The sequence below is a fragment of the Odocoileus virginianus genome, chromosome 13 (genome assembly GCF_023699985.2).
Source record: "Odocoileus virginianus isolate 20LAN1187 ecotype Illinois chromosome 13, Ovbor_1.2, whole genome shotgun sequence".
NCBI lineage: Eukaryota > Metazoa > Chordata > Mammalia > Artiodactyla > Cervidae > Odocoileus > Odocoileus virginianus.
Genome location: NC_069686.1, coordinates 55,131,151 through 55,144,208, shown reverse-complemented (window position 1 = coordinate 55,144,208; position 13,058 = coordinate 55,131,151). Strand labels below are relative to the sequence as shown.

The window sequence follows — 13,058 nt, the reverse complement described above, 5'->3', positions numbered from 1 at the left end:
ACAGAAAGAATTCAGTGAGAGAAAAAGTGATAGGTAAGAAGTGAACTTATTTAGAGGTAAAAACTGCACAGACATCTCAGAAGGTGAGAGGTCCTGAAATATGGGGTGGGTAGTTTTTATGGACTGCATAATTTCATAGGCTAATGACCAGGGGGATTATTCCAACTGTTTGGGGGAAGGGGCAGAGATATTCAGGAATTAGGCCACCACCCACTTTTTGATCTTTGATGGTTGGAACTGTCACGGAGCTGGTGGGTGTATCACTTAGCTGTTCAAGGTCACTGGAAGTCAACTCTTCCACCATCTTGGACCTAGCTGGCTCTAACCGATTTTTGTAATATCCTATGGCTAAGTCATTCTTTCAAAGTTTGTGCCCTGCCCCCTTTCCTCATGTTTCATGAGGACATGAAAATCATGAGATGAGGATCACTGGGGATCATCCTTGAGGCTGGATGCCACAGGGTTCTGAGGAGGAAAGAGGTTAGCAAGTTCAAGGAGCATGAATTACAGTGTGAATACAGTGAAATTAATGAGAGGGTGTAACAGAGGATAAGGGGGTGCAAAGAAAGAGCCAGGGTGCGAGAGGGAGCAGGGGTAAAGTCATGCTGGACTTTTTAGGTCACAGTAGGTTAGGGACTTCCAGTTGTTTGCTCAGTGAGAGGGAAAACCATTGAAAAACAGCAAGATGATTTACTGAATTACTAAATTCTGTTTGTTTTTCCATGATTTTCCCTCCCCACACATTGTCATCAGGCTTTGCCATTCTATGCCTTAGGGCATATGACTAGGCTGAAAGCAGAAACAGCCTAAGTCCAAGGGATCCTTGGATCAGTTCAGTTCAGTCTCTTGGTCAAGTCCGACTCTGTGACCCCATGTACTACAGCATGCCAGGCTTCCCGTTCCATCAGCAACTCTTGGAGGTTGCTCAAACTCATGTCCATCAAGTTAGTGATGCCATGGAATCATCTCACCCTCTGTCGTCCTCACCTCCTCCGGCCTTGCATCTTTCTCAGCATCAGGGTATTTTCCAATAAATCAGCTCTTTGCATCAGGTGGCCAAAGTACTGGAGTTTCAGCTTCAGCATCAGTCCTTCCAATGAATGTTCAAAACTGATTTCCTTTAGAATTGACTGATTTGATCTCCTTGCAGTCCAAGGGACTCTCAAAATTCTTCTCAAACACCACAGTTCAAAAGCATCAATTATTCGGCACTCAGCTTTCTTTGGTCCAAGTCTCACATCCACACATGACTACTGGAAAAACCATAGCTTTGACTAGACAGACATTTGTTGGCAAAGTAATGCCTCTGCTTTTCAATATGCTGTCTAGGTTGGTCATAGCTTTTCTCCCAAGGAGCAGGCATCTTTTAATTTCATGGCTGCAGTCCCCATCTGCAGTGATTTTGGAGCCCAAGAAAATAAAATCCATCACTGTTTCCACTGTTTTCCCCATCTATCTGCCATGAAGTGATGGGACCAGATGCCATGATCTTAGTTTTTTTAATGTTGAGTTTTAAGCCAGCTTTTCACTGTCCTCTTTCACTTTCATCCAGAGGCTCTTTAATTCCTCTTCACTTTCTACCATAAGGGAGGTGTCATCTGCGTATCTGAGGTTATTGATATTTCTCCCAACAATCTTGATTCCAGCTTGTGCTTCATCCAGCCTGGCATTTCACATGATGTATGCTGAATATAAGTTAAATAAGCAAGGTGACAATATATAGCCTTGACGTACTCCTTTCCCAATTTGGAACCAATCTGTTCTTTCATGTCTGATTCTAACTGTTGCTTCTTGACCTGCATACAGGTTTCTCAAGAGGCAGGTAAGGTGGTCTGGTATTCCCATCTCTTGAAGAATTTTCCACAGATTGTTGTGATCCACATGGTCAAAGGTGTTAGCATAGTCAATGAAGCAGAAGTAGATATTTTTCTGGAATTCTCTTGCTTTTTCTATGATCCACCAGATATTGGCAATTTGATCTCTGGTTTCTCTGCCTTTTCTAAATCCAGCTTGAACATCTGGAAGTTCTCAGTTCTAGTATTGTTGAAGCCTAGTTTGGAGAATTTTGAACATTACTTTGCTGGTGTGTGAGATGAGTGCAACTGTGTGATAGTTTGAACATTCTTTGGCATAAACTTTCTTTAGGATTGGAATGAAAACTGACCTTTTCCAGTCCTGTGGCCACTGCTGAGTTTTCCAAATTTGCTGGCATATTGACTGCAGCACTTTTACAGCATCATCTTTTAGGATTCGAAATAGATCAGCTGGAATTCCATCACCTCCACTAGGTGATGTGTCTGGCTCTAGGTGAGTGATCACAGCATTGTGGTTATCTGGGTCATGAAGATCTTTTTTGTACAGTTCTTCTGTGTATTCTTGCCACCTCTTCTTAATGTCTTCTGCTTCTGTTAGGTCCATACCATTTCTGTCCTTTATTGTGCCCATCTTTGCATGAAATGCTCCCTTGGTATCTCTAATTTTCTTGAAGAGATCTCTAGTCTTCCCATTCCACTGTTTCCCTCTATTTCTCTGCATTGATCACTGAGGCAGGCTTACTTATCTCTTCTTACTATTCTTTGGAACTCTGCATTCAGATGGATATATTTTTCCTTTTCTCCTTTGCTTTATGCTTCTTTTCTTTTCACAGCTATTTGTAAGGCCTCCTCAGACAAACATTTTGCCTTTCTGCATTTCTTTTTCTTGGGGATGGTCTTGATCCCTGTCTCCTGTACAGTGTCGTGAACCTCCATCCATAGTTCTTCAGGCACTCTATCAAATATAATCCATTGAATCTATTTGTCACGTACACTGTATAATCGTAATACATTTGATTTAAGTCATACCTGAATGGTCTAGTGGTTTTCCCTACTTTCTTCAATTTAAGTCTCGATTTGGCAATAAGGAGTTCATGATCTGAACCACAGTCAGCTCTTGGTCTTGTTTTTGCTGACTGTATAGAGCTTCCCCATCTTCAGCTACAAAGAATGTAAGAGTTATGAAGGGATCCTGTAGGATTGGACTTTCCTGGCTTTCAGACGGTGAATACTCTGCCTGTAATGCAGGGCACCTGGGTTTGATCCCGGGGTCAGAAAGATACCCTGGAGAAGAAAATGGCAACCCACTCCAGTATTCTTGTCTGGGGAATCCCATGCACAGAGGAGCCTGGTGGACTACAGTCCATGGGGTCACAAAGAGTCAGACACAATTGAGGAACTAATACTTAACACTTTCTGCTGGGCTTCTTTGGGATGCCCCAAGGCTGAAAAGAAAAGTCTCGAGCCACTGAAATGTATTTGCAATCTGGGACTGTGGATACCCTGGCATTGCTCCCCTGAAGTGACCCTGGGTGAGCACAGAAACAGCTCTGTGGGTACTTGGGTATGAAGGATTGAAACAGAGGAACCACAGAACACGAGTGTGGTTTTGAGGCAGATGAAGCAACAGCAAATTGTATTTCCCTGTGTCGGCCCCAGGACCTTTGCACAGCTCTCCTTGAAAGATAGGTCCTGAAGGTCATTGAAGGTGCATTTTTAGAGGGAGGTTCATAGTGATAAAATTCATTTAACTGAAATATTAGGACTGTCCTGATGGTCCAGTGGTTAAGAATCCGCCTGCCAATGCAGGACAGGTTTGTTCACTGGTCTAGGAAGGTTCCACATGCTGCAGGGCAACTAAGCTCTTGCGTCACAACTTCTGAGCCTGCAAGACCGAGAGCCTGTGGTCTGCAACCTGAGAAGCCACTACAATGTGAAGACCATGCACAAAAACTAGAGGGTAGCCTGTACACAGCAGTGAAGACCCAGTGCAGCCAAAAAATAAGTAAATAAATAAAATTTTAAAACACAACAAACAAAAAAAGAATTTTTTTTAGACATTACTTTGTGTTCTGATATTCAAAACACACAGTCAATATGTTTTACTTAATTACATCACTGTTAATGTTTGCTGGTCAGGACTGAGATAACGTACTTGACTTACCTGTAAATACATGTCATTGGCACAGACATTTTGCCACTGTACCACCAGGCAAGTCCTGGTATAGAAGTTTTGGATGCAGCTAGATATCCACAAAGTAGCTTATCTGCGTGGTCATAATGAGATGGTCAGTCTGCCACCCTCAGGTTGTAGCAGATGAGTGTCTCTAGCTTGAGCTTTTTGCTACATGGACATCTCCCTGAAGATGACAATTGAAATAGCCTGAAACAAAAGACAGAACTCTGACTCACATAAAGCCATGTTTGTGTGCTAAGCTGCTTAAGTTGTGTCCAAATCTGAGCGACCCTGTGGACCATAGCCTGCCAAGCTCCTCTGTCCATGGGATTCTCCATGCAAGAATACTGGAGTGGGTTTCCATTTCCTCCTCCAGGGGATACTCCTGACCCAGGGATCGAACCCATGTCTCTTGTGTCTCCTGCATTGGCAGGTGGGTTCTTTACCACTAGTGCTACCTGGGAAGACTGTCTTTGCTAAGACATCTTGTTAGATGGCTGTACCCACTCTAGAAAGGCATCCTTGGATCTGTGGACTGGAGCATTGGTTTCTATGCCCTGCTATAGTTTTACCATCTCTGTCTCTATTTGGCCAGGGATAGTTGAGGCTCAGATGTACCCTGGCAAAGGCAGCTGAGAAGATGGCGGCTGCTGTTATGGGCCATTGCGTGTCCCTGGAGATGCTTTCCATGGTTGTACTGGTGGACGTTTTTGAGTTTGAGCTGGCTGCACTCACTAGTGCTGATGATAGATTTGCATTTGGAAAGAGGACCTTGATAGCTATTAACGTAAACCTGGCAGGAACTTTTAGAGATTTGGTAGAAGGATAACAGAAAGACACCCTGCTTATCATATCTGGCATAAGAACCAGCATGTCTATTTAACGTTATGTTCCGAGAGAAACAGACATATGTCACGAATCGTTTATCATGGGGGAGAGGGGAGTGCTCTTAATATCAATACCCCAATATCAATGGAGGAGTGAAGAGGCAGAAGGAAAAGATGAATTGCTATCCAGTCACAACAGAGGACTCAACTGATAGCTTATGGAGTTCTGGACCTATGAATGGTCCCGATGGAGGTAAGGGTGTCTTCATTTTCATCCTCTTCCCACCCCATCTTTAGATGAGGGCTGCCTCCAGGGCAGTGACCTTGGGCGAGGCAATTCCCCGGTGATTCAGCTGAGAGTCATCAGCCTTCAATATGCCTGTAGCTAGAGAAGTGAAGGCTGTATTCCTGAAAAGATGATGCCAGAGGAGGGGAGAGTTAAACCCTGCAGCTTACGACCACATCCACCACAATCTGTTTCATGTTGGAAGGAACAGATGTGTCCCAGATAAGAGATGTGTGTAATAAGTTTAGAAAATTAGGCAACACAGGCAACAAAGGAGAACTCTTGGCAGTTCGCCTATGACTGCGTGTATCAGCACAACCGTCGTTCAGCATTCAACAATAATTGTGTTGCCCGTGAGCTCATGGCCACCTCAGAGGCAGGCACATTGTCCCCACTCTTGCTTCCAACTCCAGAATGATGGCAATTTAGCTCTTCTCTCTGAACATGTCTTCCTCTGGCCTTTCCTACTGTCCTGTCTCTACTTCTTCCAACTGCTCTTTCTTTTGCATTCGTATCTTCCAAAAAGAGGCTATATTGGGGTTCATTAGTCACCCTCCAATATAGATTGTCCCAGTTAAGTTGATTTTGAGGCAAGACCACCCCAACCTATGTAAACTGGTTGACTTTGGCCAGTGAACCCATTTTTATTTCATTTCAGCTGTGGTCATGTGACACAAAGCAAGTCAAGATATATTTAAGGAACCACCTAGAATCCCTCTGCTCAGAAGGAACCAGCATCCTGGCAGGTATTCAGTGTTTGAATGCGTGTTACACAGTGGCTTCCAGCTTCTCTATAGTCTAATGCCGACACGTGACTTTTTATGAATAGCAGCAGAAGTAGCAAAGGCTGAAAGGTTTAGCATAGTATAGAGATGATCCTTCCTTTAAGAAAAACAATAGCGCTCTGCCCCTACCTCCCCACTCTTCATTCTCTGCTTGTAATCTTTTGGCTATTTCTTTTATTTGTTACAGTTCATATTGCTGGTTCTTTATCAATTTTAGACATTGTCACATTTTTATTATAGTATATGGGAACTGAGTTATTTTAGCCTTTCTTTGGATTGGAAAATTATACTAAATTCAACTGTCCTTAAAAAATTTTGAACACTAAATTACTATAAGCCATTAATATTTAATATGAAAGAGCCCTTCAAGTTTTTCCCCATTTGATGGCTAGCTGAGAGCACTTTGGATAAATTTTAGTGTTTACACAGGAAAATAAATCCAACTGAGAGACACAGAGTGAAGAGAAAGATGAAAGATGATTTCTACTCTTTTAGCTGATGGTTTTGATGTTTGCCTCTGAACCCCTAAGTAACCTGTCACTATATTTGGCGTAGTCACAAGATCACAACTAGCTGTAATATGGGACAGGAAATACAATCTTTTAGCTGGGCACCTGGTCACAGTGAATAAAATCTGGGTTCTATTGGAATAGAAGAAGGAAAGAGGTGACCAGTGATCAACTCCATGTCAGTGTAATTTAAAATACTTTTCCTATTCTTAAAAATGATGGCATATGATTCTCTAATGGAAAAAAATGGTGGGGAATGCTAAAAGAATTGGAAACAAAATTTCTTTTTGAATAAAATAGCTCTAGATTTCCTTTAAAAAAAATACTTTTCATGTATGTAGAATAGTACTAATTCCAGCAATTCTTGCAATTACAGAAAGCTCTATGGTTTCAAAGTTGTTTCAGAGAACATTGTGGCCACTGATGGTCCTAATAGTCTTGCATGGTAAATGAGACAGAAATTGTCATCTTTATCATTCAGATGATGAAACTGAGGCATAGAAAGAATATGTCTTCCCCAGGGTCCCATGGCTGTAAGTTCTAAATCATTCTTTAATTTTCCCACTACAGCATCAGGTGGGAGTGTGGCAGAAAGGAGAATCTTCCATGAAGGGCCTTGGTAGTATTGGGAAGGGGAGGGAAATTGGTTCATGCAAACATAGCTGCCAATGCCAAAACATTTGTTGTTTTCTCAAGCATTTCTTCTTCAGAATCATTGCGTACTTCTCAGATAGGACTGGACGCCCCCTATCTACTGCTTAGGACTCTCACTCACGGTAGTGTAACAATAAATTTTAGCATCAAATCCTGTACAGATACTGGATAGATTTGGGATCCTCTGTAAGGCACAATACCAATTTGTGGTCATAGACATTTAGCTATATAGTAATATAAATGTTAGTCGCCTAGCCTCTGTATTTTTCTGCATAGAGAGAGATCAATATAGAAATCTGATTATCAAGGATTGCAGATTGTTCAAAAATAGACCTAGTAATATGAAAATAATTCAGAGTTTGGGAAACAGAAAATCCAAGGTACATTTTATGCACTCAGATGTCATGCAATTCTTGTTTTTCTCTAACTATTCACCGAGTTGTGCTTGCATTAGAGACTTCGCAAGTGATAGATCTAAATGAAAGGAAAAAATGCAGTCATAGTGTTATGCCTAAAGGGAAAATGTGTTTACTAAAGCAGGTAAATTTTTAACTGAAAAATAGTTGAGTTTCCTGGAAGGATTTTACCACTATAACTATTTAAAAGTAAACTTTTTAAACCAGACAATCAAGCAGTCAGTTGAGGTTTGTGCTGTACTAGGTATTGAAAGCACTTTACACACCATTAAAATTATTGAAAATATTTCAAATACAAGATATTTGAAAATTCACATCATATATACAATTGTATACCTGTAATCTAAGGAAATAAAATTTTCTCCTTCAAATTCCAAATACCTAAGTTCCTAGCCATAAAAATAATTTATTTCAGTTTTCTCAATATTTAATATCAGTAAAGATACACCAGATGCATCATACAGAAATGTTTCTAGTGATCTTTTTTTTCTTTCACTATTGCATAGATTTCAGATAAAAGAAAAGTTGAACTTTTAAAAATAACTTTTTTTGTGAAATTCCCTGGCAGTCCAGTGGTTAGGACTATGTGCTTTCAATGCTGAGGACTCAGGTTCAATATCCGGCTAGAGAACTAAGATCCCACAAAGCCACAGGGTGTGGCCAAAAAAATAAAACAATTAAAAATCGGAGCTTCTCTGGTGGTCCAGTGGTTAAGAATCTGCTTTGTAATGCAGGGGACACCGGTTCAATCCCTGGTCCCAGAAGGCCCCACTTGCCTTGGAACAACTAAGCCCGGGCTCCAAGCTTCTGAGGCCTGCATGCCCAGAGCGCATGCTCCCCAACAAGAGAAGCCACTGCATAGCCTCCAACTAATAAAAATAATCAGGGGAAAAAAAAGAGAGAGAGAGAAGCCACTGCAATGAGAAGCCTGCACACTGCAACTAAGAGTAGCCTGGCAACTAGGGAAAGCCCTTGTGTAGCAACAAAAACCCGCCACAGCCAAATAAATAAATAAATCTTTAAAAATTTTTATTTAAAAAATGCTGTTAAAAAACTTTATTTTTATGGGAAATGTCAAACACATATGAAAATAGAATAATACAGTGAATCCCACATAGCTATCATCCAGCTCCAGTAAAATTCATGACATCCTGTTTCATCAACACCCTTATCCCCTCCTCGCCCCAATTATTTTGAAGTAAAGCTCAGGCAGCATACTTTTAATCTGTAAACACTTTGATATATATGTCTAAAAATAAAGCTTATGCTTTTGCAAACATAACTTCTGTGGCAGATTACAGATGACCCCACATTTTTACCACTCCCTCCATTGAGAGATGGAATCTAACTCCCTGCACCTTGCTTTTCAGCCATAGTGACTCGCTTGACCAGTAGAATATGGCAGAAATATTGGACTGGCATTTTCAAACTTAGGCCTTATCTGGATCTCCTGGGGCTTGAGCTGCCAAGTAAAGTCTGACAACCTTGAAACCGCCACATCGAACAGGTCACATGTAGGTGCTCTGGTCAGAAGTTTCAAGAATCCAGTTTTTCTTTTTTGAAAATTAAAAAAAAAATTTGGCACACCACACAGCGTGCAGGATCTTAGTTCCTTGACCATGCCCCCTGCAGTGGACCCCCTGGGAATTACCAACTTAATTCTTAATATATCTGGAATTTGTTTATAGTTGAGAGATTAAGTGCTTTAGTTACCAGGATGAGTTATGTAAAAAGCATGCTTTAAGTATTTATATTACTTAATACGGGTTTCCCAGGTGGCTCAGTGGTAAAGTGGTTAAGAATTTGCCTACCAATGCAGGAGAGGCAGGAGGCACGGGTTCGATCCCTGGGTTGAGAAGATCCCCTGGAGGAGGAAATGGCAACCCAGTATTCTTGCCTGGAGAATCCCGTGGACAAAGGAGCCTGGCGGGCTATAGTCCATGGGGTCGCAAACAGGTGGACACAACTGAGCATGCATGCAATTATATAATATGGTGATGAGATTGTTTTCCCTATATTTCAGAAAAAGAAGCCAAGCTATATTTGGTGAGGACTGGCTTCAGGAGAATACGGGAGGAAGAGCCCCATCATGTCTTAGGTAGCTTCCTCCTCTCTTCTGTCTTGAAACAGGGACCTAAGATGGGACATCTTGGTTATTAATGCCAAGACTTGGAACTTATCTTTGGCTTTATCTGAACTGTTTTAGAGAGCAGGTATATTTCTCCTGTCACGAATGTATTTAATTCGTACTCAGTGTAATTCAGCAATTACTAATTGATCTCTAGCATTACGCAAAAGCAACCAGCTGGGCTCTGTGTGAAATTTAGAGGAAATACAGAAGAAAAATAAAATATATTCCCTGCTCATACAATCAAATTGGAGAGATAAGAGAAATTGCAGGAAGATTATGTTCCAGGGTAATATGTAATTTTGTGTTCAAACAAGTGGTACCAATACTTATTATTATTAGATTTCAGAGGCAAGAGAGATTAATTTAGTGTGGTCTGAGATGTTCTTTGATTCAAACCCTGAAGAATGAATGTTATTTCCATGGGCTGAAGAAGGCAGTGGGTAGAGAAACAAATAAGCAGTTATGAAGGTGAGAATAAAAATGACCCAGAGGACATGGGAAGGCCAGCCACCTCACTATGGAGGGAAGGGGGCGAGCATTAATACATTTGGAACACATGGGCCAGAAAAAGTTCTGGCAAGTCTGACTGGCAGACTGAAGAGATTAGATTTTGGAAAACTGTCTGTGCCCTTCATTTCAGATGCTAAGGTCTTTGCTGTTAACCAGTAGCTAGCATATTTATTTCTGGAAAAAATCCAGGTGTATAATTAAAGTTGGAAAAGAACTATCAGAGTTTGAAGTGGTAGAGGAAAGACATGCATAATAGAGACTTAAGTGCATGGCAAGGAAAATGAGGTGGTAAACTCAAGGAGGAAAGTCTGTATTTATTCAACAAATATTTATTGAATACATATACATGCAAGTCATGTGCTAGGCACAGAGGAGAGAGAAGAACGTTAGTCATTAGGAATTTGTTTGTTGTCTGAAAAATTGAAGAAGAATCAGCACTTTGATGTTGATGACTTGATAATTTAATGCTTAACAGTAGAATTTCAGGGTATATAATAGTCCAGTAGAGAAGGTATTTTTTGTCACAGTTGCTGTTCCTATCACCTCAGGAGATGGGCATCTATCTACTCTACCACCAATGTGTAATGTCAAACTTGACAAGTAAATGGATCTTTTCCAAATTGTTACTCTCTTTTTTCCTTCTTCTTGAACCCCTGGCCTCTATGAACTCCAAGGATTGTAAATCAAGCATACTCCAATAAACAACAACAACAACATCCAGTTCCCAGGAGAACAAGTGAACAGTTAACAGCAAGAGTTCTGAGGACAGTAGTTCTAAAAATATTAACTGTAGGCTAACTACTCTGGAGCAGGGAGCTTTGTTTAGAAAATTTGTCAGAAAGCATTAGTCATGAATTAATTCCATCAATCAATATTAATTTATCTCAATTTATGTTTTAGGCCCTGGGGCATGCAGTGGTGAACAAAACGGAAAAAGTTCCTGCACTCCTGGAGTTGGTATTCTGATGGGAAATAAACAAATGCATAAATATATACTGTATTCCCAGTTGGTGATAATTGCTATAAAAAAATAAGTATATAACAGGGTAGGAAAATGAAAAGTGATGGTGGGGTGGGGTGGGGTCGGGGGGAATAACTGTAGATTGCATGGGTGGTGGAGAATCTCTGAGAAGATGACCTGGAACACTTCAGGAGTGGTGTTGCAGGGGAAAGGAATGGCCAGTGCAAAGGCCCTGTGGCAGGAAGGGCTAGGGGTGATGGAAGAACAATCATCATAGAAGGTAGTGTGGTTGGAATTTTGTGAGCTAGGTGGTAAATGATAGGAGAGGTAGTAGGAATGCCTTTGGTTGTCAAGGTGAGAGGTGATAGTGGTTTGGATGAGGATGTGAGAAGTAGCTGGACTTAAGATGTTTTTTGATAGTGGAGCTGATAGAACTTGATGTCCTTGGGATGAAAAAAAGAGGTGAACAAGATTAACACTGCTCAACAGAGAATGGTAGCCCCATTTTCTGAGATGGTGAGAGGCTGGGAGAGGAGGAGGTTTGGCACTCGAATATTTGTTGAATAATCCAATAACTCAATCAATGATGTTCCAAACGTATGGTGGTGAGGATGAGAAGTTGTTTATTTCTTCGCTGTTAAGAGATGTAAGAGTACATAATTGTCTGGAATCACTCTAGATTGTGATAGAGTTTTTGGAGTTTCAGGTATTGGGGGTATAGAAATCTTTGAAGAAATACAGAGTATTTAGAAATGCCATGACAGAAAAAAATTAAACTAGTAGTCTCAAAGAATTAGCCCTGGACTGTAGTCAGAATATTTTCAGTGCTTGAGGTGAGGGATGGGAAAAAAAAAGAAACAGGCCTCTAACTACTTTTACTATGCATGCATGCTGAGTCGCTTCAGTTGTGTCCGACTCTTTGCAAACCCATGGTGTTGCCTGCCAGGCCCCTCTGTCCATGGGATTCTCCTGGCAAGAATACTGGAGTGGGCTGCTGTTTCCTCTCCAAGGTGCTTTGACCATGTTCTTCCACTAATCTAGCATTTTAGAGGTTCAAGGAGGAATTCGAAAACACATTTTTTTCTTGAGAGTATAGGAATAAGCATTTGGACACTGCCCTTTCAGTTGGAATAGGGAACTAGAGAGTCTCTCCATCCAAATTTTATAGGCTCTCGTCCAGCTGTAGATTTGGCAGATATTGCCTAATCAGAAAGGCATGACACTTCCTAACTGGCTAAATTCCATCTCATACTTGAACCTTGCTGTTTCCACTGTAGCCACATAAGTAATTCATGCTTATAGCAGATGGCAAAGGTGTAACTTTCAGGAAAGTATTTTTCAATCTTCTTTGCTCTATGGCATTCAAGCAACTACCAAGCCCAAGTTAATATTTCTCACAATATTATACATATGCAGATTGTAAGTCTTTATTTTGAAAACTTCATAGGACAATTGCAAAACAGAATACAATAAATAGTCATACACTCTTCCTCTAGAGTCTCCAATTTTTAACATTCCACCATATTTGCTTTGTCAACAGCTTTTTATATCTATCGGTACATACAAGTGCACATATATGTGTATTATTATTACTATTATTTGTGTTGTTGAATCTTTTAATAGTAAGCTGCAGATATCTTAACCCTTTGCCCTTTCCTAATATATCTCCTATGAACAAGGACATTCTCATACATAATCACAGGATGATGACCAAATGTGGTCAGTCTAACTTTGACACCATAATACTATCTAATGGTCACTCTGTATTCAAATTGCACCAGCTGGCCCAATAATAGTCTTTCTAGGGTTTTCTCTTTCTGATCCACTGCATTGTGCTTAGTTGTCATCTTATGACATATTTGATACTCTCCTTCTCTTCCTATCTCTGTATTTGGAGCTTTTATGAGTCTTTCTTTCCTCTGTTTAGGTCATTAAGCACCAATTGTTTAGCACTTGTTAAATGGTTAGCATTACATTAGGCCAAAGGAG

General features: G+C 40.6%; 1 long non-coding RNA gene across 1 annotated transcript in view; it reads left to right on the top strand.

Annotated features, from left to right (window-relative positions):
* Positions 1–11,101, top strand: part of LOC110145249 (uncharacterized) — a 116,570-nt gene extending 105,469 nt beyond the window's left edge. Inside the window, exons 10-12 of the long non-coding RNA XR_011491017.1 lie at positions 5,762–5,849; positions 9,491–9,565; positions 11,009–11,101. This is a non-coding gene — a long non-coding RNA (uncharacterized lncRNA). The remainder of the gene's footprint in view (positions 1–5,761; positions 5,850–9,490; positions 9,566–11,008) is intronic.
* The last annotated feature ends 1,957 nt before the right edge of the window (positions 11,102–13,058 follow it).